This window comes from Coregonus clupeaformis, chromosome 19 (assembly GCF_020615455.1).
Source record: "Coregonus clupeaformis isolate EN_2021a chromosome 19, ASM2061545v1, whole genome shotgun sequence".
Lineage (NCBI taxonomy): Eukaryota > Metazoa > Chordata > Actinopteri > Salmoniformes > Salmonidae > Coregonus > Coregonus clupeaformis.
Window position 1 is genome coordinate 49,448,365 of NC_059210.1, and position 26,639 is coordinate 49,475,003.

General features: G+C 44.2%; 1 protein-coding gene across 1 annotated transcript in view; it reads left to right on the top strand.

Moving 5' to 3' along the window:
- The window catches only part of lrrc4ca (leucine rich repeat containing 4C, genome duplicate a), an 86,254-nt gene that overhangs the window by 17,196 nt on the left and 42,419 nt on the right, over window positions 1–26,639 (top strand). The window contains exon 2 of the mRNA XM_041837992.2: window positions 24,021–24,093. The gene's annotated coding sequence lies outside the window, so the exon portion shown is untranslated. The remainder of the gene's footprint in view (window positions 1–24,020; window positions 24,094–26,639) is intronic.

Here is a 26,639-nt window from a genome sequence, read left to right on the forward strand (position 1 = left end):
AGGCCCAATCACAGCCTGGTCATCACAATGACTTCTCTACACTACGCTCCAAGGCACAAATCTGCTGTGCTATTTCTTTTTTTCAGCTTTTGAATTGAAAAGAGAGTCTCTGGTTAAAAGGGGTCATATCAATGTAAGGTGTCCCTTAGAGGTAGGGGGTGGGGGGTAACCGTCTTAACAATAGGGGGATTTAGTCTCAACAAAATGTACTCAGAGAAGCCCGTCCTTTCTGTGGAGCTGAGGCCCATTCCAATGAGGTCATTGAGGATAGGTTTTGTTGAATGATGGCCCTGAGGAAGTGTTCAAGGACAAACTAGTATCATAGCACACTGTCAGAGAGGCTGCGCTGATTTGGTTCAAGCATTATTATATCTAATAAGACTACTTCCCATGATTCACGCTGATATTTCAGCTGCTACGGACCAAGACCTGTCCACTCCACAGTCGCCCCATGCTCTCACAGGCACTGTTAGCTAATTGGGATAAGCTCCTTGTCTGTTTGATTTCACTCCTCAGATTCAGGAGATGAACCTTAACGGACAATTGTGTTTCCTGTACAGAACGAAATGACGCACAAAAAAAGTGGGAGAAAAAATTGCTGAGAGCCACTGCCTACACAACGACAAATGAGGTTTTAATGAAGAATGAGAGTGTCTCTGTGGAGTGTTAGCCATAGCGTCTGATCCAGCACGCTGACTTAGACGTGTTGAAGAGGCATTTATTTTACTTCGTTAGGAATGGCAGCTATCAATCCGTAAATGAGCCGTACAAGTCATATAAATTATGCAGAAAGCGTGGAAAGTCCATCCATAAGTGTCAAAAATGCAAATTGACTTTAATGGTTGACTGGGCGGGAGGGAGTTTTTTTCTCCCCAAAGCCATGTTCTGTCTCATTGACCAATAAAGTGACAACAGAGGTTCCAGTCCATGTGAGGGAACATACTGTAGATCCTCAGGTATAAGGGAGATATAGTGCTCTCTATAGGGGAGCATGAGGACACATCTTTATAATGCTGCATCAGCCATTTTGGTTCTATTTCCTGTAACATCAAAAATCTGGTCGGGTCAGATTTTAGAGCCTGTTTGAAGGGATAGTTCATTTAGTCATGCAATTTGGAGCATGCTAATAATGGTTGTCCCACTTCCTTGGTTTTACATGCAATAATTCTAAGGCTAAACTGTGGAAGTGAATTAAGACATATTTTGTCCCTGGCTCTGTGGATTCCGTGCATGTCTTAGTATATTTAAGAAGTTTGAACATAATAATAACAGAAACTTTGTCATTCACTTTAACTTTATTTTATTGGTGGTTCAGCATCTGGACAGGTTCTTTCCATGTATTTTGGCTCTAGCAGTGAGTCTCCTGTGAGACTGGGTAGTGAATTCAGACGCCAAGTTAAAGTAAACCCAGCTGCCTACTGACCTGTGCTGACTTGACAGGGAGGTCTAAGGCAAGTCTCCTGTCTCAAGCCATTGCATCCCCATAGAACCATACCTTCCCTTTGGCTGCCATTCAACTTCATCCGATGAGGATTGTTTCCAAATGCTTTACCTTATTACCCAAGTACATTAGCTAATAATGCACTATCTTTTTCAAATTGAGTGGGCGGAATGTGCTGTTGCAGCTAGACGACAGGCTCTGCTTTCAAAGACCTCCTGATAGCGCAGAAAACTCTGGCTCTTAGTTGCAGGGGGTGTACAGGGTAAGTTAGCCTGCCACCTCAGGGTGAGTCCATGTTAGGCTCCTGTAGAGTAATGTGGGAGCAGGCAGGTATACACTGAGGATGGTGCAGAGTTCTATGTGGGCAGACAGACACTATGAGCAAACTGGCTCAAATTAAGATCCTACATCTGTACTGAGGATGGAGCAGAGATCTGTGGGGGCAGGCAGGGATACGAATCAGTTCTATGGGGGCAGACAAGTTGAAGATGGAGTAGTTGTATGGAGACAGAGAGGAACACAGAGATACTGAGGATGGAGAATAGGGTTTGAGTCTTTCTCAGAGAGACTGTGGGGTAATATGTAGGCCTGTACTGTTGGGCCCAACATGAGGCTTCTTTAGTTTCTCTGTTTCTGTTTCCATATCTGTCTGACACACACGAACACACACACTATTTATTTCTCTGTCACACGCTCTCTCTCTCACACACACACACACACACACACACACACACACACACACACACACACACACACACACACACACACACACACACACACACACACACACACACACACACACACACACACACACACACAAACATGCACACACGGTAGACACAAGCATTAGCGCTCACACACCAACACAACTCCCTCACTCTTTCTCTGTTAAAATCTCCCCCTCTCTGTCACACAGAAACACACAGTGAATCTCTTTCTCTCCCATCTTTATTTACTTCTCCTGATTCCGTTTTCTTCTGTCTGACTAATCTCAATGTGCTCTGCATGCTCTATGCTCAGTAATTGGTTTAGAGAACTGTTTATCCCCGGCCCCCACACTTCCCCACTCGCGCCACACCGAATCTGCTCCCCTGCGTGCCTTCAATCAGACAGCCATTCCAGGGAGCAACAATGTCTTGGCTGATTTTGGCACTGCCGTCCCACAGGTGATGGGAAAGATTTAAAGAAGGCTGCCGCCGCCCTGCACAAACAGCACTGAGGTTGGGGGAAAGAATAGCAGCTCATCTGGAAAGCGAGCGCATCAGTGCTTTTGTTAGCCACCTAGCTGGAGATTGTATAGTTGTTGCTGATAATTTGGCCGCTAAGCTAACCCTGCTAGCCCTGCTGAACAGAACACTGCTACCGTGTCACAATTAGCCAGGATGGCTGCAGACATGATTGCTGGGCCTGGTGGCGGTGGAGTCAATCAGTCTCCCGTCACGTTAATATCACTACTGTAGAGATCATTATCAAAGTGAAGAATTCTACAGCCATTCATCCTGAGGATTTCACACCTGGACAGGAATCAAGGAAAAAGACATGCCATTGTTAGCTTTGCTAGCTCTTCTCTGACTCCTATAGTGAACAAGATCACAGTGGACTAAATGACGCTGGTCTCACTTATGTGGCCTAATAGTAATGCCTCAAGTCTTGGAATTGGAACAGATGAGCACTTTTTTTCTCTCATCAACACGTGTTTCCATAATGTATTCCTGGAAGCAGGAGCAAACCAGGTCAAATAACCAGGTCGAACGTTTAGAAGGCAGATTATTTATTTTTTATCACAACCTCATAGTCAGAGAAACAAGTTTGTCCAGAAGTGAACACTTACTGGACCCCTCTTACAGTCTGCATCAAGCTTTGGCCCCAGGCCTACACATGCACACACACATACACACACACACACACACAAATACACATGAACACATACACACGTGAACACACAAACACACTTGAACAGACACATGAACACATGCCAGACTTACACAGACTCATACACCCACCCACCCACCCACACACACAGATCCAGCAGCTCTGATTGATTAGAGTGCATGATTAATTAGGAGACAGATTGCTAAATGCCTGCGTTCATGGTCTGACGTGGAGAGGTAAAGTGTCTCTGTGGAGCTGAACACCCTCCTCTGACCCTCTTTTCTTTCTCTCTCCTCTCTCTCTCTTTCTCTCTCTCTCTCTCTTTCTCTCTTTCTCTCTCTCTCTTCTCTCATTTTCTCCTTGTCTATATTAAGCTCTTCTGGGCTAATCATTCCTAGAGGACGGCAGCCCAACAATATTGTCATGACTTGACACACATCTATGATCAATCAGATTCCAACAACCCCCTTCCTTTAGACTCCAACCTCTGCTAGAGTCAGAGATGATGGAAAGCATTTTTCTCCCACACATCTCTCAATCTATCATTTCCCGTTAGTTTTACTAAACTACCTGATTCTGTTAGTCCCTCTCTCTCTCTCTCACCGTAATCTCTTCCTGTCCGTATTTCATTGTGTGATTAAAAGTAAGCTTTCACATTTGTATATTTTTTCGTTCCTAATACTGTATCCCTGCTTCTCTCCTCTCATCCCCCCACTCCTCTGTTGTGCTCTGCTGGTGCTGGACCTTGTGGGAGGTGTGTGCTGTAATTCATGTGTTTGAATATGGAGAACATGTCCAGTGTTGATGGATGGCTCTGGCTTTGGCAGTGCCTCCACTGGCTCTGCTCTCCACTAGAATAGGCTTCAGCTGCCTCAGAGGACCATATCCCCAAAGAGAGAGAGGCATAACTCAACAAACAAATATCGCCAAACAGTCACACACACACACACAAACACACACACACAGGCTGCGGTCAAGCATGTGTGTCGTCATGAGTATAGAACACATGCTTGTTTGAGTATACCGCTCGAGTATAGAACACTGAAAAGACTCCATGACTATCCTCTGATCTTCTTTAGTAATTTCCCATTCAGGATGGCTAGCTCTCTTGAACCTGTTCTTTTAGAAGGGTTCAACAGGTTTGAGAAATTAGTTTTATGTCTGGACTCAATTAAATCAAATCTTACCATCCTTGAGGTTTAGAATTGATTTTCAAGGAGGATCGAATGAATATGCGCAAGGGAATTGCATTGGTTTAATTTTCATTAAGAAAATACTATGTGATAGGCTGCCTCGCTGACAACAAATTAATGCATTCATTTCACATCCACACTATTTTGTTTAACACTCTCTGGAACTTGACACCTGCTCTGTGAAGAGTATGTGAGACAGCACTTTCTAGAGCATTGGGGTGTTTGTTGTTCGGTCCACATGAGTTTAAATCAGTGGTTACTAATAATTGCCTCTTCCTGGTTCACATTATTCTGCCTGGTGATTCTCTTAATGAATGTGCTTCCAAGCTGGATGTGATCTGACTGCTAACACAGTGCTTGAGGTTCTCGCTGCTCTCTCTCTCTCCTCACTCATTTCTTTCTCCTCTCTGTCTCCTCTACTCTCTCTCTCTCATTCTTTCCTCTCCCTTTTCTCCTCTGTCTCCTCTACTCTCTCTCTCTTTCTCTCCTCTCTCTTTCTCCTCTCTGTCTCCTCTAATCTCTGTTTCTCTTTCTCTTTCTCTCTCTCTTTCTCTCTGGATCTTTGACTGAAGTTGAAACCTACCCAGCTAAACGTGTCTTCTCAGTTGAGCTTTGTTTGTCCCCAGCTGAAACCCTATCATTTGTGTACCAGTGATCAAATGGATTTGGGATTTGTCACAGCTTTACCATGTGAATCGTATATTCACCTATTTAGAAGGTTGATTTCTCACTTACCAACCCTAACCTTATCACTAGAGAGGGCATTTGTAACACTGAAGTTACAGCATCTGTTTTGTGCGACTACCCCTCCTCGGGTCTAAATGTATTGGGTGTGTTATGACTATTTTGGTTCAGTCCCTAAACAGTGCCAATGGGGAGACCCAGCTGCCCAGGGTTCTGATGGAGACTGGCTGTTCTCAGGGGTTCAGCCATTTCCTCCTCATCTGGCTGTTCCTCTCTCTGGTTCTCGGTTTGTTTTTTCACAGTTTTGGGGTCTCTCAGGCCAGGCAGAGACACACTCACACACACACACACACACACACACACACACACACACACACACACACACACACAGAAAACAGTGCTTGTTTGCACTGAGTGTACGGACATAACCTGTAATGGGATATTTGCTCCTGTTTGAACTGCAACAAGCTCCTTCTCATGAGCAAATCTGAAACAAAGCCATGAGCGCTGTTCTTTTGATCCATGCTGTTGATGCCAAATTAAATGCACAAGCTTCAAACTCCCGAGACAACACAGCATCCGAGAACACAGAAGAGGCCAAGACACTAGCAACTACAGTGGGGTGAATGGCAGATGTGGCAAGGGAATGTGCGTCTCTCTCTCTCTCTCTCTCTCTCTCTCTCTTTCAATCTCTCTCTCTCTCTCTCTCTCTCTCTCTCTCTCTCTCTCTCTCTCTCTCTCTCTCTCTCTCTCTCTCTCTCTCTCTCTCTCTCTCCCCCCTCTCTCTCTTTCTCCCCCACCCTCTCTCTCTCTCTCCCCTTCTTTCTCTCATTATGAAAATAGTATCACAAACCTGCTTATTATTGTCTCTCCTACCCATATGGGAGCAGAGGAGAACAGTCAGAGAGCGTAACTGTGCTTGTTCTATTATTAAATCCTGCTTATGTAAACCGCGAAGTGGCGACGCTGATGAAAGACAATGATCCACACATTGTTTGCTATAATTGTATAACAGGTCTAGATAAACGTGTTACTGAATATACCTGATCTGGATATGTGCCTTGATGACCCCAAGTAGAGAAGCTGCTCAATGTGTGTGTGTGTGTGTGTATGTGCGTGCGTGTGTGTGAACGAGTGTGTGTGTGTGTTTGTGCATGTGTGCGTGCGTACACATATCCGTGTTTGCTTGTGTGTGTACCTGAGGCCTGTTCTACTGCAGTGCTACCTCATCCATGACGTGTGTATCTGACACCTGAGAGTTAATGAACAGGCCCTCTTAATGAACAGGCCCTCAGCACCTCTGGCCCTGATATGTCCTCCAGACGTCCACATCTCCATGAATACTTCAGTAGATCAGCAGAGCAGTCTACATATACAAACACATGCTGGCAAGGATGCTTTACATGGATGCATACACACACCCATTGTGTATTTATTCCTCGTGTTTTTATTTCTCTATTATTTCTCTTTTTTTCTCTCTGCTTTGTTAGGAAGGGCCTGTAAGTAAACATTTCACTGTTCTTTTTATTTTTATTTCACCTTTATTTAACCAGGTAAGCAAGTTGAGAACAAGTTCTCATTTACGAAGCATGTGACAAATAAAATTGGATTTGAATTTACACACGCACGCACACACACACACACACACACACACACACACACACACACACGCACACACACAGCACCACCCCTCCTCACATACTGACTGAGGTTATCTTGTTTAATTTGTTTAATTGTGTTTCCAGCTGAATTATCAAAGCAGTTTGATCTGCTCTAATATATGCACATGCTAACCAAGTCCAAAAGAGAGAAAAGGGAACAAAAAATAAACAATGGGGGCTCTTGCTCTTGAAAAGGCTAACCCACTGCGGCTACTCTTGCTGAGTTCTGATGAATGCACAGATAGATGTTTTGAATTTGTGTCTTTGCATGTGAGGATATTTTATAGCATACAGTGTGTTTGGCATGGTTCCATCACACGGCCATTAGAAAAACACATCATTACACTGGGGTTAGGGGAGTTTAGAGCTGTTTTAAATTTAGACTTAATCTGTTCTCCATTGTGCTTATATTAATTGATTACGTAATTTAATTTGGCAGGAGAGGACCAAAACAAAGTGCACTTCAGATTCTAATTCATGCTGGTTCTCCTGAGTCTGCACCCTCAGCATTCTTCCTCCCTCACCAATGAAGTTAACTAGGTGGGGGAGGGAGAGTGGACGCAGGAGAGATGGAGGGATGGAAAGGGGAGGGAAGGAATGAGAGGCGAGTTGGGGTGTGTGTGTCTTGTGTGCTTGTGGATAAATAAGTGGGGGTTGTTGTGTGGGGGGTGCAAATTTGATTTCATCCCTGTCTGTCCATTGTTAGTCCAGGGCTTTGAGAGGCAGAGAAAGCGGAGCTCCATTTTCTGGGCTCTGTTGTAACAGAGATTAGCTGAGGCTGGCCTTGTTTCTATTTGAATAATCTCCCCCTCTCTCTCTCTCTCTCCATCCTCCCTTCCTCTCCATGTCTCTTTTTCCTTCCCTCCCTTTCTTTCTTTCTTTCTTTCTTTCTTTCTTTCTTTCTTTCTTTCTTTCTTTCTTTCTTTCTTTCTTTCTTTCTTTCTTTCTTTCTTTCTTTCTTTCTTTCTTTCTTTCTGCCTCCTTTCTTGCTCTCTCTTTCTCTCTCCATCCTTTATGTCTCTTTCACCTGCTACGACAATCCACAGCACCGCTGAACAGGGTTATGTGTGACGTTCTTCTCAGTTTCTTTTCTGGTTCCCTCACAGCACACATGTGGACAGGGAGGAGGAGGGGTTTTTATGTGCACTGGGTCGGGTGGTCAGATTGATAAAGGAAGTTATGCGTAAACAGGAAACAGTCAGGAAGTGTAAATTCACAGGGCGCCACACTCTCGTCAAGTCAGAGCTTTCAGGAAGGCTGGCTGCCTGGGTCCACTTTACCAGATTCACAATGCCACCTTAATTATGTGGCTTCTCCAAACCTCCAAAATCAAATCAAATCGAATGTTATTCGTCACATGCTTCATAAACAACAGGTGTAGACTAAGAGTGAAACTCTTATTTATGGGCCCTTCCCAACAATGAAAAGAGAAAGGAAATAGAGAAATAATAGAAAAGTAATAACACTTCATAATAAAAGTAATAATATATACACACTGAGTAACAATAACTTGGCTATATACATGGGGTACCAGTACTGAGCTGATGTGCAGGGGTATGAGGTAATTGAAGTAGATATGTACATATAACTAGGAATAAAGTGACTAGGCAACAGGATAGATAATAAACAGTAGCAGCAGCGCATGTGATCAAAAAAAGTGATGCAGGTAGTCTGGGTAGCTATTTGGTTATCTATCTAACTAACTATTTAGCTGTCTTATGGCTTGGGGGCAGAAGCTTTTCAGGGTCCTGTTGGTTCCAGACTTGCCGTGTGGTAGCAAAGAGAACAGTTTTGGTTGGCTGGAGTCTTTGAAAATGTAGGGCTTTCCTCTGACAATGCCTGGCATAGAGGTCCTGGATGGCAGGGAGCTCAGCCCCAGTGATGTACTGGGCCGTACACACTACCCTCTGTAGTGCCTTGCAGTCAGAGTCTGAGGGTCCATGCAACATTTTTCCTTGGGGGTAAGAGGCGTTGCCGTGCCTTCTTCACGACTGTGTTGGTGTGTGTGGACCATGATAGATCCTAAGTGATCTGGACACCGAGGAACTTGAACTTCTCGACCCGCTCCACTACAGCCCTGTTGATGTGAATGAGGGTTTGCTCGTCCCTCCGTTTCCTGTAGTCCACGATCAGCTCCTTTGTCTTGCTGATGTTGAGGGAGAGGTTGTTGTCCCGGCACCACACTCTCAAGTCTCTGACCTCCTCCCTATTGGCCTCCAGCGACGGAAGGGAGGGGCCTCAACCTTCCCTAGAACCTTCCCTAGATTACTGCAGAGAGATGGGGGATGGGGAGTGATGGGGTTGATGATGTAGTCTAGCACTTTCCGTATAGCTCTCTTATTTTTAGCATGTTGACTTTTGTGCGATGGCGGGGAACATCCCCAATGAGGCTTAGAGTGAAGGTTCAGCTTTGACATCTCAGCTCATTAGCATCAGGTTATCACACAGCAGCCCTGGCAGAGTTGACATGTCAGCAGAGCCACCGTCCTCGTCTCAGACCTCGTCCGATCCCAGGAATGAAAGGATGAAAGGAAAACACAAGAGAGGATGGAGGGACGAGGGCTGTTTTTAAAAAAATTACTGTGGAGTGGGATGGGGGTGCCATTAATGATGCTCTCCCACATAGATTCAGACAGGACTGAGGAGGAACCTGGAGCTCAGCAGGGCTGTCATGGTTCAGTCTGGGCTGAAAGGAGTTTGAATTAGAGGTGAGACGGCCGGAGAGGCAGCCGGGAGGAGGAGGGAGACTCGAATGAGCAGAGTGTGAGCTCACTGGGGAAGATCAGAAAGGTGGGAGATGGAGAGAGAATGGTGGGCAAGAGAGGGTAAGAGAAGAGAGAGAGCAAGAGATAGAGGCAAAGCGGAGAGAAAAGCAGAAAGAAAAAGGCAGCGAGAGAGAGAGAGAGAGAGCGAGACAGGGAGCCCCAGGAGTGTACATCCCTAGTCAGTAATTCCACTGTGGCTCTCCACACAGCTCTTCAGTTTCATCTCCAGATGAAAACTAAATAACCTCTTCAGACGCCCTGCTTCTCCACAGAGAAAAGGGCGAGAGAGAGAGAGAGAGAGAGAGAGAGAGAGGCTTACTTTCCATCTGTTTCTATCTCTATCATTTCACATGTCTACTCAGACACACATGTAGACTCTGTCTGGTAAGCCTGCTGTTGAAACACACACACACACAGATAAACGTTTCTCTATTCCACCCCTCTAACTTTTCCAATCAGAGGTGTCTCAGTTGTTAATATACACCTGCATACCTCCAACTATAGCCATCAATTACAGAAAGCACAGTTCAAGCATGGCCCGTTTCACTGAAATATGTCCTTTATCCTTCGGCTGTTACCCATATACACTTTTAGAAAAAAGGGTTCCAAAAGGGTTATTTCGGCTGTCCCCATAGCAGAACCCTTTTTGGTTCCAGGTATAACTATTTTGGGTACCATGTAGAACCCTCTGTGGAAAGGGTTCTGCATGGAACCCAAAAGGGTTCTACCTGGAACCAAAAGCGTTCTTTCTACCTTTAACCTAAAAGGGTTCTTCAAATGGTTCTCCTATGGGGACAGCCGAAGAACCCTTATTGGTTCTAGATAGCACCTTTTTTCTAAGAGTGTAGATATGGCCCATTGCCTGTATATCAGATGTCCCGACCTGTATACATGAGCAGAACTAGCAGAAGTATTCGGTCTTGATAACCAAACATGTCTATGGAATATACAGGCTGTACTGTATCTCCTCCAATTTCTCTTCAGCTCTATCCTGCTTACTTTTCTCTGTCCCTCCCTATATCTCTCGCTCTCTCTCTCGTACAGACACATTCTCACTGACTTCATCTCTCTTTCTCTCCCTTTATCACTCTCTCTTCCCTCTGTCTGTTTCCTCCTCACATCTCTAACCCACCCTTTGTCAAAGCTGCAACCTACTTATTCAGAATCCTGTACTGTATACAACACCCAATCCTACTCTCCTCACTGTGACTCTTTCTGTGTCTCTCTGCTATGTTTTGGTGTCTATGTTTTGGTGTCAGGGAGTCTGCATGGCAGGCAGTGTTGCTACAGTATCTGACTGTAGTACCCTGACGATTCTCTGATGCGTTGGTGCATACACTACACTCCCTGGATGGGGAGGGCTGGTGGGCGACAACAGCTGCTGCTGGCACTGAGGCTATGGGCTAGACTGGCGCGAGATCGTTCCGGAAAGCACCGGAAGACTGATGGTCTGGGCAAGACAGAGACGCATGGCTGATGGTGCGTGGCCTGTACTCCTCATCATCAGCTGCCTCTCTCTCTCCCTCTCTTCTTTTCTCTCTCTCCGTCTCTCTCTATATATATCTATCTCTATCTCTATCTTTCTTCACAGTCCCTCATGCACGAGATGATCAAAGAAAAGGAAAACAAGTCTCCTCGCAGTGCCCCCTCTCTCTAGCATTGCTCTCTATCTGTTTCTCCATCTGTCTGTCTGTCTGTCTGTCTGTCTGTCTGTCTGTCTGTCTGTCTGCTTCATTTTTTGTAGATCTCCCTCCCTCCCTCCCTCCCTCCCATTCTCTCTCCTCTGTTCTTTGCCTTATTTCATTTTCATTGTTCAAGCTTAAAAGCTAATCAATTTGAGTGATACCATCTGACTACATTATTCTTCTTTGTTGTTGCATGTTGCCATTGTTGTTGATGCATGACAATTAGCTGTTATCAACCACATCATTGTCAGCATCATCATTTGTGTCAACATTTCAAGCAATACAATGATTATCGTCCATATTCAAGTGACAATGATAGTACTTCTTATCATTCATGCTTTGTTTAACTGATATATTTGTAAGATAACCAAATGAGCATATTGTTGGCACAGTGTGTGTAATCATTAAACCTCTACAGAATCCACTCAAAGTTTCTATGGAGCGATCTGGTAGACATGATCCTTTGAGCTCTATCCGTGGTCCTATGCAGTACACGCGCACACACACACATGCACACACTAGCACACACTCGCACAAACACGCAATCACACACTCACACATACACATACACACAAGCATGTGTGTCTCCCCTTTTGTATCTGTTTTTGCACACAAGCAATCCTAGCTGTTGAGTAGCAGATGAGTGTGTGTGTGTGTGTGTGTGTGTCTGTGTGGTATGAAGCTATCTGGCTCACAGCTCTTCTGATACGAGGCGGTCTTCTAATCTAGCCTACAGATGGTACATTACACTCTGCTCCTCTGGTACCACATCAGCAGTTTCTCTCTTAACTCCACCATCCACATCCCCTCCTCAATACCTGTAATGAACATTATGCTTAGCACTGATATCTGAAATCCTCTTAAGGAAGCAGCAATGACAGCTGCACATACTGTAAACCCACCGCTCTCTGTCTCTCTCTCTCTGGCTGAAAGGGAAGGATGGAAAACCTCCTCGCATGAGTTTCCTCCCGTTGCATGTTCCTCGACAAGACTTGCGTGGGATGTTACACTTTGTGGTGAGACGTGTCCGTGAGGATTTCGAGTTTGGGCTGAGGAGGAGCAGAGGGGTCTAAGAGGGGTGTAAGCATGCGGAAACACAAGGCTTACATGCTCTGGGAGGCTTCTCTCAAACTGAGACACTCAGGGCTTGATTCAATCAGATCCGCTTTAGCCTCTTCTGACATCGCCAAAACATCCTATATGCGGGTGGCTGCTATCGCCGGTTAACGTTTGATCTGATTGAATCTAGGCCTCAGTCTCCCAAATACTAGCTGCTCCCACCAGAGACAGAGAATCTTGATTGAGGAGCTTATTGTGTATGTACGTGTGTGTGTGTGCGTGTGCGTGTGCTTGTGCTTGTGCGTGTGTGTGTGTGTGTGTGTGCGTGCTAGACACATGGAAGTGGGTGGAAATGGCTGTTTGTTGGTCATTTGCAAGAGTTGGGTGAGACAGAGTGATGTGTTGTGTTGTGAGCTGAGGCAGGTAGAAGGAGTGACTGAATGTCAGTTCACACTTTCAGTGACTTTCCAAACCATTAAATATTTTATGCAGTTAGTTCAGCCTGCACATTATCAATGCATAAACACTTAATGGTTCAGATATTCACTGTTGATTTTATTACACAGTTAAACAATGTCATTTCATTATAACAACAGCTTTATGCGACCATGTTAAATGTAGAATAATAGCAGCAGCCAACCTGTGAGGCAGATGAGGAACCAACAGGACTTCCATCCCTGGTTGAGTCTCCTGGGAGTAAGAGAGGGGAACATCATAGGTGCTGCTCTAATTTGTAATCACCCCAGTCCTTTAGCATGCCTCTTTCATGGCAGACCAGGAGCCTGAGTCCTCATGGCCCCGCTATGCTCTGCGGTCCTGTGTTTGTGTGTGCGCGTGTGTGTGTGCGCGTGTGCGCACGTGTGTGTGTGTGTGCTTGTGTGTGCTTACAGTGGCTTGCGAAAGTATTCACCCCCCTTGGCATTTTCCCTATTTTGCCTTACAACCTGGAATTTAAATGGATTTTTTAGGGGTTTGTATCATTTGATTTACACAACATGCCTACCACTTTTTTATTGTGAAACAAACAAGAAATAAGACAAAAAAACAGAAAACTTGAGCGTGCATAACTATTCTCCCCCCCAAAATCAATACTTTTGTCACGTCTCCTCCCGTTACTCCCCTCCGGTGCTCTGATTCGCCGGACTACTGAGCCACCGGTCTGAGCGCACCACCTCGGCAACACCGGAATGGAAACCCAACGCACCCTAATCACCTCCAGCGCACCTGCACCTCATCATCCCATCACCACCCCTATATAGCCCTGGACTGTTCAGTGATGTGTGTGATTGTTAGTGTCATGTTGTGTACTCGCTCTTTGTTGTTCTCTTGCTCAGTGTTAAGTAAACCTTTACATTGTTGATTCCTGCATCTGCGTCCTGCCTCTTTGTATCCTCAGTACTCGTCACAACTTTGTAGAGCCACCTTTTGCAGCAATTACAGCTGCAGGTCTCTTGGGGTATGTCTCTATAAGCTTGGCACATCTAGCCACTGGGATTTTTGCCCATTCTTCAAGGCAAAACTGCTCCAGCTCCTTCAAGTTGGATGGGTTCTGCTGGTATACAGCAATCTTTAAGTCATACCACAGATTCTCAATTGGATTGAGGTCTGGGCTTTGACTAGGCCATTCCAAGACGTTTAAATGTTTCCCCTTAAACCACTCGAGTGTTGCTTTAGCAGTATGCTTAGGGTCATTGTCCTGCTGAAAGGTGAACCTCCGTCCCAGTCTCAAATCTCTGGAAGACAGAAACAGGTTTCCCTCAAGAATTTCCCTGTATTTAGCGGCATCCATCATTCCTTCAATTCTGACCAGTTCCCCAGTCCCTGCCGATAAAAAAACAGTGAAGCATGCTGCCACCACCATGCTTCACTGTGTGGATGGTGTTCTCGGGTGATGAGATGTGTTGGGTTTGCGCCAGACATAGCATTTTCCTTGATGGGCAAAAAGCTAACTTTTAGTCTCATCTGACAAGAGTACCTTCTTCCATATGTTTGGGGAGTCTCCCACATGCCTTTTGGCGAACACCAAACGTGTTTGCTTATTTTTTTCTTTAAACAATGGCATTTTTTCTGGCCACTCTTCCGTAAAGATCAGCTCTGTGGAGTGTACGGCTTAAAGTGGTCCTATGGACAGATACTCCAATCTCCACTGTGGAGCTTTGCAGCTCCTTCAGGGTTATCTTTGGTCTCTTTGTTGCCGCTCTGATTAATGCCCTCCTTGCCTGGTCCGTGAGTTTTGGTGGGCGGCCCTCTCTTGGCAGGTTTATTGTGGTGCCATATTCTTTCCATTTTTTTATAATGGATTTAATGGTGCTCTGTGGGATGTTCAAAGTTTCTGATATTTTTAAATAACCCAGCCCTGATCTGTACCTCTCCACAACTTTGTCCCTGACCTTTTTGGAGAGCTCCTTGGTCTTCATGGTGCCGCTTGCTTGGTGGTGCCCCTTGCTTAGTGGTGTAGCAGACTCTGGGGCCTTTCAGAACAGGTGCATATATACTGAGATCATGTGACACTTAGATTGCACACAGGTGGACTTTATTTAACTAATTATGTGACTTCTGAAGGTAATTGGTTGCACCAGATCTTATTTAGGGGCTTCAGCGCAAAGGGAGTGAATACATATGCACACACCACTTTTCCGTTATTTTTATTTTATTTCATTTTTTGAAACAAACGTTTTTTTCATTTCACTTCACCAATTTGGACTATTTTGTTTATATCCATAACATGAAATCCAAATATAAATCAATTTAAGTTACAGGTTGTAATGCAACAAAATCGGAAAAATGCCAATGGGATGAATACCTTTGCAAGGCACTGTATGTGTGCATATATTGTAGTGTGTGCACGTGTGCCTGTGTGTGTGTGTGTGTTTGTGTGCGAGCGATGTGGTCACTTCCCCCTGGCCCATAGAGACAGACATCACGCCCAGTGACTCACCCAGACTAGCCTCAGTGGGGGACAGATGAGTAGGCCTACTGAATCACCATGAGCCAATCACTCTACTCTACTACTCTCTCCTCTCCCATCACACTCTATGCCTCTCTCAACTTTTTTGCTTCCCTTTTTACTCTTTGCCCTCACTCCTCTTCCTTCCCACTTCTCTCCTTTTCTCTCCTTTACTCCACACCTCCCTCATCCCGCACTCTCTTCTGCCTTTCTTTTTACTATTTTGTCCTTTCCCTCCCTCCCTCCTCTCCACTAGTCTCCTTTCCACCCACATAGGTCATAGAAAACAACTGTTATAAACATGTCATTTGAGACCAGTTTCAATAGTAAACATGTTATGGGTATTATACAACACAGCTGGCATGCTCCATGAGAAAGTAAAATAAATCATTTGAAATGTGCATGTAATGTGTCTTCAGATGACTCCCTCAGTGTCATGCTTAAAGCCCAAAACCCTCCTATGTTCCAGTGTTTGGCAGGCTTTCATAAGAGAGTCAAACATTCTGAGGTGTGGGTGATTCCATATATTGGTAATTAACTCCTCTCCCCCGGGCCTCGCCATGTAGGGCTTTCATCTTCTCGGCTTTCTGCTTTTTCATAAACTACTTTTCCCAATTTTCTTCCTCTGCCTTTAGAATTTTGGGCATTGTCTCCTTTTTTCTCTCTTCTTAGGAGGAAATTCTCTTTGTACCTCCCTTCATATCTCCTCTACCCAGTTAAGCACCTTCATAAGGCCCACTCATCTTTAATACCTGTGTCTCTCTCAGTAAAAATGTATCATAATGTATTCGGTGAATCTGCAGTTTTCAAGGGGCCAAAACAATTATCTTCCCCTTCATGAAGAATTGACAGCTGGTATGTGTACTACTGAAAACCTAAGACAGAATGGCGAATAGGAATCCATTTCACAGTCAGATGAATCAGAGGAACATTTCCTTGTCAAAAATAATTAATCAAAGAGAAGAGACTGGCCCCACTGTGACTGGAAGACGAGGTAAAACCAGGAAATATTATCTTCTCAGTTGGACGCTGTCAGTCTGTAATGACATCTTTCTTTTTATAATCCCTCCCTCCTACTCTCTCTCACTCCCTTCAAAACCCTCCCTACACTCCCCATGCTAATTCAGTCAGCCACTTAATCAGACATATTAATCCTATATCTCTCTCCTGATTGTGCTAATTAAACTCGGCAGAGAGTTTATATATATATATATATATATATATATATATATATATATTAGGCAGGCAGATAAGGATCCCTCCCTCTTCTGGAGCTACATAACATACTGTGTTAAGTATCCACATTTGTTAATACAGTTGTGTATTAGCGCTGGGTGGCTAAACCATTGAATAGACTCCATGGCTGTGTTTGTACATTGGGGCAGTTAGCAACTGATAAAACTATAACATGGTAGGTAATGTCCATCACACATTGTTGCTGTTAATCAGCCCTCATGTCATTGGTTTTATAGGACTGGCAGCCATTTCTGTGGTCTTGTGAGATGTTGAGAAAGATCAGATGTAGCAGGCCTGTTAACTACATTGAATAAGCAGGTCTTCTCTTTCCTCATTGTCAATGACTGAGAAGGGCATCTGGCTAAAGCACCATACCATTGTTTCTGTATTAGCCAGTATTTGTCAGTATTACAGGCTGGTTGTCAGTAGCAGTGATTATAGGGAAATATGTAAACACATCAAGTTACAAATAACGCACACACGCACACACACAAACACACACACACTGTCACGCCCTGGCTCTGGGGACTCTTGTATGTTGAGCCAATGTGTTAGTTTCTTTGTGTAGTGTCTATGTTTCGTTTCCTATGTTCTGTTCTAGGTTATGTGTTTCTATGTTGGCCAGGGTGGTTCTCAATCAGAAGCAACGAGAATCAGCTGTTGCTTGTTGTCTCTGATTGGGAACCATACTTAGGCAGCCTTTTGGGCACTTGTGATTCGTGGGATCTTGTTCCGTGTTGGTTTGTATTGTATAACCGAGGACTTCACGTATCGTTTTGTTATTTTGTGTATTTGTAAGTACTAAAATAAAAGTATGTACTCGTATCACGCTGCGCCTTGGTCTGCTTCGTATGACGATCGCGACACACACACACACACACAAACACACACACACTACAACACACATAAAAGCCTTTGACAGTTTCACAAAATAGGTTGAAACAGAAAAGCCTGTAAGCACTCCAATTGTCTACAGACAAATTATGTACATTGCTGGGAAATGTGTTAATTACAAATCATATTAAAGTAGAGCTTTAGCTGCATTTTAATTTAATTAAGTTACAGATCCTGTAACACAGAGAATTACCAAATCATATTATTTGTTCCAGATAAATGTATTCCCACTTAATTCCCACTTTAGTCCCTAATTTCCCTTATCTCATCACCATCATCTCCCCAAATGTAATTATTAAAATAAAATAAACCAGCCTGTCTGTATATGAGACACATCAAGACAGGAATAAAGCAGAATTAAATCGTTATGGATCGCTGTCAGGTCATAGTAATGACTCTGTAATGACTATTATTGGCAGCTGGTAAAAGCTGCCTGCTTCTCCCCAACCTCCTAGTTAGAGGTCTGCATGGGACTGATTTCTTCATCCCGCTCCCGCCCACACCCGCAGCTTTTCATACTGCACCCGCCCACACCCGCCGGCTTTCTGTCCGACTCCCACCCGCTACCGCAAAAAAACTGGTCCCATGCCCAATCACAGTCCAGCAATGTTATTTTAGGCATATGTGACACAGCGCACTTGCCAGCCAGAGTCCCAGCAAATTTGCGCCCTATAGGCAATATCAAAATGCACAAAAATAACCTAAGAAATAGGTTAAATTACCAGAGATTCTCACATGGGCCATTATATTAGGCTATCTGTATTACTATTCTTAGTTAGAAGAGAGCAGAGTTGGAAAGACTTGCACTTTCTCGATTTTCAGACGGAGACAAATATATTTATTTCTAGGCAATGTAGTAAACGATAGCCTAATCATATTTAGGAAGTACATTTCCGTGGACAGATAAACTGCCCCGTGCGTCTCCACCCATATATAAGCTATAGCCTACTCTTTGAGACCACACATGGCCACTGAACTTGAAGCAGCAAGCACGATGACAGCGGACACTTGCACTTTCTCCTACTTTTCACATATAGGATATAGCCTACCTTTTAGGAGGAGGATTTGCAGGCAGAGACAAATAAATGGGTAATTAATAGTTATTGAAAATGAAACGGTGCAATGCTTGCTCACCATGGTAGCCTGTGTGCGCGTTTCCTTTTTATTGATGATCTAATTTTTGGACTGCACCTCGACTCACGTTGGTTGAGCCCCCTTCATTTCTTTCCATTACCAATATTTATTTACAGACACTGTACTAAACTATTACTGTAATCATATTTAAGTTAATTTTCTTGGAAAGATAACTGCCACGTGATTCTACGCCCATGCATAGGCAGCCTACTCTATTTCATTGAGACCACACATATAGGCTACTACAGGCACAATTTAACTGGTACGCACAACTAGGAGAGGAGAGGTAGGCGGAGTGAATAATGCAACAAAGATGTACTTTTAATACAACAGGTAAGTAATGGAACAAAGATGTACTTTTAATACAACAGGTAGGTAATGGAACAAAGATGTGCTTTTAATACAACAGGTAGGCCTAGGCTAACCCATACCAAGCAGAAAGAAGACCGTTTCCAAATAATCTGTGGGACCCAGAAAATATTTTAATTCCAAAGTCGTCTGTCTGACCTCCTGCTCCCACCCGCAGCATGAAAAATGCTGACCGCAACGCAATGATTTCTGTCGGGGTCTGCAACCCTCTACTCCTAGTCAACCTCCTAGTGCCTTCATAGAGATAAATGAAGTATGTGTAATGCACAGCCATTCAGATACAAGTCTTTCAAATGTTTCATCGACTGAGTCTCTGTTGGGGTTTGCCAATTGTTGTCTTGTCTTCAGATATTGTCCTCACAGCGTGGCGTCCAGACATTCTTTATTGGCTGGATTGCAAACACAGCAGGCTATTCCCTCCCTTCATTTCATCTCTTTCTCCTAATGTCTTCATTCTTCTCTCCACCCCAAACGCATCTCCATCTACCTATACTATTATCTCTCTTTCTCTATACATCTCTCTTTTCCTTTTTTAGTTTTTTCTCCTTCTCTTTCTGTCTCTCTTTCACTTACATCCCCCTTCCTCCCTCCCTTTCTCTTGTTACTTGGTGGTGAGGTCAGGGTGTGTGTGCTGGCCTGGTGAGAGAGCTGGTCCAGACACAGATGGATTTACCAATAGGTGATGATTAATGGGAGGCCCACCCCAGCTGATTTCAGCACTCACAGACCCTCTAGGACCTTCTGTTCCTTGCCAGGGTGGCCTCACCTTCACCCTTGACCACCCCAGCCTCGACCACCCCCCACCCCAAGCCTTAATTAAACAAGCAGCTGTGCTGCCCATTGATTGGGCCTGACAACATTTCTTGGTCATTTCCACAGGGTGATGGAGGGTGACCTGTGGGTCAGATGGTGATAGGGCGGCCAGGGGAGTAGCAGGAGCGCAGATTGCTGACATCGCATGATTTGTTGGACTACTACTCCTGGAGAGATGCACCTTGTGTCCATGAGTTCAGGAGAGATAAAGAGAGGCAGAGATACGAGGATGTTATATGTTAGCCCCACTGCTGTAGTGGGGAGGTGGTAGAGTGAGGGAAAAAAGTGTTTGTACGTTTGTCCACTGACAAAGACATGATCAGTCTATAATTTTAATGGTAGGTTTATTTGAACAGTGAGAGACAGAATAACAACAACAAAATCCAGAAAAAAAATGTTATAAATTGATTTGCATTTTAATGAGGGAAATAAGTATTTGACCCCTCTGCAAAACATGACTTAGTACTTGGTGGAAAAACCCTTGTTGGCAATCACAGAGGTCAGAAGTTTCTTGTAGTTGGCCACCAGGTTTGCACACATCTCAGGAGGGATTTTGTTCCACTCCTCTTTGCAGATCTTCTCCAAGTCATTAAGGTTTCGAGGCTGACGTTTGGCAACTCGAACCTTCAGCTCCCTCCACAGATTTTCTATGGGATTAAGGTCTGGAGACTGGCAAGGCCACTCCAGGACCTTAATGTGCTTCTTCTTGAGCCACTCCTTTGTTGACTTGGCCGTGTGTTTTGGGTCATTGTCCTGCTGGAATACCCATTCACGACCCATTTTCAATGCCCTGGCTGAGAGAAGGAGGTTCTCACCCAAGATTTGACGGTACATGGCACCTGTCCATCGTCCCTTTGATGCAGTGAAGTTGTCCTGTCCCCTTAGCAGAAAAACACCCCCAAAGCATAATGTTTCCACCTTCATGTTTGACGGTGGGGATGGTGTTCTTGCATTCCTCCTCCTCCAAACACGGCGAGTTGAGTTGATGCCAAAGAGCTCGATTTTGGTCTCATCTGACCACAACACTTTCACCCAGTTCTCCTCTGAATCATTCAGATGTTCATTGGCAAACTTCAGATGGCCCTGTATATGTGCTTTCTTGAGCAGGGGGACCTTGCGGGCGCTGCAGGATTTCAGTCCTTCACGGCGTAGTGTGTTACCAATTGTTTTCTTGGTGACTATGGTCCCAGCTGCCTTGACATCATTGACAAGATCATCCCGTGTAGTTCTGGGCTGATTCCTCACTGTTCTCATGATCATTGCAACTCCACGAGGTGAGATCTTGCATGGAGCCCCAGGCCGAGGGAGATTGACAGTTATTTTGTGTTTCTTCCATTTGCAAATAATCGCACCAACTGTTGTCACCTTCTCACCAAGCTGCTTGGCGATGGTCTTGTAGCCCATTCCAACCTTGTGTAGGTCTACAATCTTGTCCCTGACATCCTTGGAGAGATCTTTGGTCTTGGCCATGGTGGAGAGTTTGGAATCTGATTGATTGATTGCTTCTGTGGACAGGTGTCTTTTATACAGGTAACAAACTGAGATTAGGAGCACTCCCTTCAAGAGTGTGCTCCTAATCTCAGCTCGTTACCTGTATAAAAGACACCTGGGAGCCAGAAATCTTTCCGATTGAGAGGGGGTCAAATACTTATTTCCCTCATTAAAACGCAAATCAATTTATAACATTTTTGACATACGTTTTTCTGGATTTTTTTGTTGTTATTCTGACTCTCACTGTTCAAATAAACCTACCATTAAAATTATCATTATCATTTCTTTCTCAGTGGGCAAACGTACAAAATCAGCAGGGGATCACATACTTTTTTCCCTCACTGTAGCTTACAAGCATAAGTCTCTGGAGACTTGGAGGAGGTATTGCAATCTCTAGGTTTATTGGGTTGAAATTGAGGTTGAACATTGTGAGGAAAGTTACTTCAAGGGTTGGTGAATTCAGAGGTTATTATCAGTAGACCAAAAACCACCAGTAAATTGGTGTACTCATCCCATTCATAGGACCCATCATTTGATACAATCCGTTAGAGTGCCTTTCACCCATATGGAAAGGTAGAACACATTTCACAGAAAAATACAGAAATCGAAGTGAATTGGTACCTTGAATGCTATTTCAGCATTTTTCTGTTAGGATTTTTTATCAATGTTCAGAGATGTCTTGACAGTTATTCAATATATATGCTGCTGTTCTTTCCATTCCTTCTCCTCCTCGGAACATCAGCTGCACTAACCTGACCTCTCTCCATCACGTGGCTAAGCTGAGATAGACAGCATCGACTCTATACTGTTCTCCTAGCATTAACTATGCATAGTTCATACAGTGAACACATGTCAATGTAGTGTAGGTTACATCTCCCCATCCTCCCCTGTTAGGAACCAGCCACAGAGGAGGCTTCTCCAGCCCTGGTACTTAATGTTTGAATATGTATTTTCCTCTGTCCTCATTACAGAGAACATATATCTCTCCACGTTCTGAGACATTGACTCCGGATCCACATTTGGAAATGTGATGATGCAGTGTTTTGTCAAAGTAGGAGGTGTGTGTGTGTGTGTGTTTTATGGATATATCATTGTTGATGAGGATGAGGATGATGATGATTAGTGTGGCAATGCTCAAATCCATCATCTCCGTCATCTTCTTTGTGAGTATAATTAGTCACTCTCAGTTGAGTATATGCTTTGCGGCGTCAGCTAGCTCCAGAGAGAAAAAGAGGGAGAGAGCGAGAGATGCACTGGATTGGGCCCTCAGGGAGTGTATTGTGTGTTGTGCGTTGAGTTCATTGTTGTACACACAAACACTCTCTTGCTCGTTCTCACTCGATACTTTCTCTCAAACACACACACACACACACACCCACACATGCACACGCACACACACACACACACACACACACACACACACACACACACACACACACACACACACACACACACACACACACACACACACACACACACACACACACACACACACACACACACACACACACACACACACACACACAGAGACAAAGTCACACACACACAGAGACACACATTTGGATGCTCTGGGCTTACGTAAGGCTTCATTGCCATTAGCTGCCGTGCTCTTGCAAATAATGCAACAGTAATGTGGAACAGCGCCCACTAGGCCGCAGAATGGATGAGATAGGTAGAAAGAGGGAAAACCCTGACAAGGGCTGCATCTCAATAGTCCACAGAGACTTCCTCTCCATGTCTCCTGCCTTCCTCTGCTCTGAGGGGAAGGAAATGTACAGGTGAAAGCAAGTGCCTGATAGGGATCAACCATATTGCTGTAACCTGCTCTTTGTTTTCAGAACAGAAAAGTGCAGATGAAAGTGAGGAGACAAGGAGAGGAGGCCACTGTAGACTATAGAGATACAGCCTGGGTCTACAGACTCCCCAGTCTGAAAATAAGGACAACGGTCCGGAAAGGCCTCCACTTTTATGTTCTTGAGGATCAAACACTCCCTTATTTACACTCGTCCCTTTGCATTAATGGATGGAGGGCTTTATCGGTGAGGGTTTTTTCCCCTCTATCATTTATTCAGTGGGCGGATCCTCTCTTTCCTCTCCTCTGTATATGTGTGGTTAGATGTGACTGCCCTTGTCCCTGGGATATGTGGAGCAGCCCACCCCCCACTAAGTAGAAACTCTTCTTTTTGGCCCAGCTGGACGGTTGCCCCTCCAGTTATGTAACATTTGGTTCCTCAAAAGCACTGAAACCTGCCTCAGCAGAGCAGAAAGGGAGAGGAGGAGGAGATAGAGCCAGGAATGTGGAGAGATATTTTTGGAGAAGAAAGGGGTTCGGGAAGGTATGAGTTATTTTTTTGTCAGGTGGGTGGATAAGATTTTTATGGTTTCCACATGGTTAATGAAAACAGGTTCAGTCTGCCAACATGGTCTCCAGCCATACTTGATATAGGCCTAGCCAGAATTCTGTGTCAGTAATGTATTTTTAAAGGTCTATAGCTGGAGTGGGATGTACTAATAAGAGTCTCTGCGATTCCATGCCTATCCGATAGAACATTTCCTTTCGCTAAGCCCTTGCTTTGGCGGTACTACACTCGCCCCGCTTCAACAAAGACCTTGGCACACTACGCGGTACCAATGCCCTCCGCTAGCTGCCGTTGCCAAGTGAGGAACCCACAAAACCAAGTGTCATCCAAGCAGCTTGTCATTGTAAACGCAGTCATTATTTTCTCTTTTTTTAAAGTATTCATAATGAGTAATTTTTCCTCTTATCTCCTTTCAGGGTGAGCCAGCAGCCGAAAGCGAGCAAACGTGAGGATGGCCAGAAACCACGGGGACTGTGAATAAATTGGCAGGTGAGAGCAGAACAAGAGGCAAAAGGAGAGAAAGAGACAACCAGGGGCTACAGGCTGATCCTGGATTAGCCTCAGGGCCTGACTCTGCCCAGTCTGATGGGGAGGGGCGGAGCATGGAATTTAGTGACAGGGACATGACTCCTCATTGGCCTGAAGGGAGGTCCAAAGAGATCTGGGTTTCTGGGTGGCCTTTGTCAGATAGTGGTGTCCTATCACAATAAAAATTGATATCTCAGTTCCAATAATCTTCCTTTATGCAGTTCCAGGAAATAACATACAGTAACACCAAATATCCTCTAATTACTTAGTCATTGTGGAGGTATGATTATGTAACTCAACTCTTAAAGCAGAAAAACGGTATCATGTTCAAGTATTCTACTTTTGTTTACTAAGTTAGCCCCTTGATAATTACTCTCCTTAGCACTTTGATAGCAATATTAACTGCTCTTCATTCTCTGTGATGTCCCCTATGCAATGGCGATTTTAGCATGTAAATCTTGGTGGGGCAAACCCCCCCAAAAAAGTTGGGATGCATGCCAGAAAAGCCACTACACAACACAACACAACACTAAACAATTGATTAATTACACTATAACGGTGACAAGCGGTGCCCACAAACTGTTAGGGCCTACATAAAGCTGTCCCAACAGCAGAGCTTTCTTTTCAGCACCATGGAGTGAATCCTTACCATTGCTACACCTGGCTATCAGCGGAGCCTGGCAGCAAAACAGTTCATTCAGCCTCATTTACTGCCTTTTAAAAAAACATAGCTGATATGGCTGACTTGCTTAAACAAATGTGGTTTCTACTGAAAATTGAGATGTGCGAACTATGGCATAAGGGGACGACAAACGGATAAGAGGCAATCCGTAATTTCGATCAAGACATTAATGAGCAAGCTAGGACGGACATAGTCAATATAAGTATTTGTTCAGCACTTTCGAAATGTACAGCAACATAATTCAGAACATGGGGTGTTCTTAAAGTGTTCTCCCTGGACACAAAGTCAGAATCATAGGATAAATAAAGGGGGCATATAAAGCAGACAATGAAAGCTTTTACAATATTCGATGATTACATTTCTCTAAAACAGGCTATAGGCTACATGTGCACCACCAAGTCAGAACAGTAGGCTAAGTTATGAGGGGGAAAGGGACCAAATTATTAGGGTGAGGCACATGGGCTACTAACAGCTTACTACACAACATACCCTTAGTATTACTTTCTTAGCTACAGTATACATATCTCCCTGGCATATTACATCATTTATGCAGCAGCATACAAGCCATTTTACTTGTGGGCAAATTTTATCATCAAACTTTGTCATCAAAGTCTGGTATTCTCTGGATTTATGGTGCTTTCAAGACAACTGGGGACTCTGAAAAAAACAAGGTTGAATCATGACGTCAGTGATCTTCAGATCAGAACTCTAGAAAGAGGCCAGAGTTCCCGACTTGGAATTCCGAGTTGGATGACCGTTCAAACGTATTTTCCCAGTCGGGGGTTCCCAGTTGTCTTGAACTCACTGAAGTCTGAGATTTCCCAGTTCAGAGTTTCCAGTTGTTTTTTATGCGACAGAAGTCATGCTGGATTGACAGCATGGCCAATGTATTCAACCTTTTCTGGCCCATGGTGTTGAATGTTTATCCTTTTAAGCTTGATAAAGAGACCCTTAAACCCAGACTTGGACCACACACCCACTCCACTGAATAGCAGGCTAGTGATTGCTTTGCAATGCTTGCAGTTAGCTGCTGATTCCTTCCAAACCATTCACTGTTGAATTTGTGATTTCCAACTTGTTGTGTAATGTAATGTTTATGATGAGCACAGATACGTTTTATCTATAATTTCTCTTCATATGACAAGGATTGAAAAGGATTTGCCTGTAGATTGTCGATGTGATTCATGATGATGACTGCTTGTCTAGCTTGCTAGCTAAGATTTTGAAAGTATGATGTTGACATGATCAGTCCAATCAAAGCTACTGTAGATATAACGTGATTTGACGTAATTTTCTCTGTGGCCAATGACCTTGAGCCTTCTTGGATGGGTACTTCTAATGTACCTATGGCAGCACCCAAGGGGCTTGAATTTTCGAGCTCTCCCTGTAGATTTTGCGGTGACGTAGTGTCCCCATGAGTGACAAAATACTGAGCCAATCACAGCGCAACTAGAGAACATTATCAACCCCTACGCTCCGTATTTTCCGCTGGCTGCCCCAACACCACAGAAAGCACTGAGCTAGGCTGAAACACCTGCATTTTGGAGCTGCCTTACTCAAGAAAGCAAAAAAGAGACCATGTTTGTATGCGGTTTTATTAACTCATTGACTTTTTTTTTTTTTTTACATTGTTTGCAAACTGATATGTGACACGTATTAATGCCAAAACAACATGCAAAATAGCTTAACAGGTGGGGCTCAAAACAGGTGGGGCTCTGCCTTACCTGCCTTGAATGACGGGTCGCCACTGCCCTATGTAATAGTGCTACTGTGTTTGACATATGAATAATAACAAGACTCCCAGACTCACCACCTTCTCTCCAGT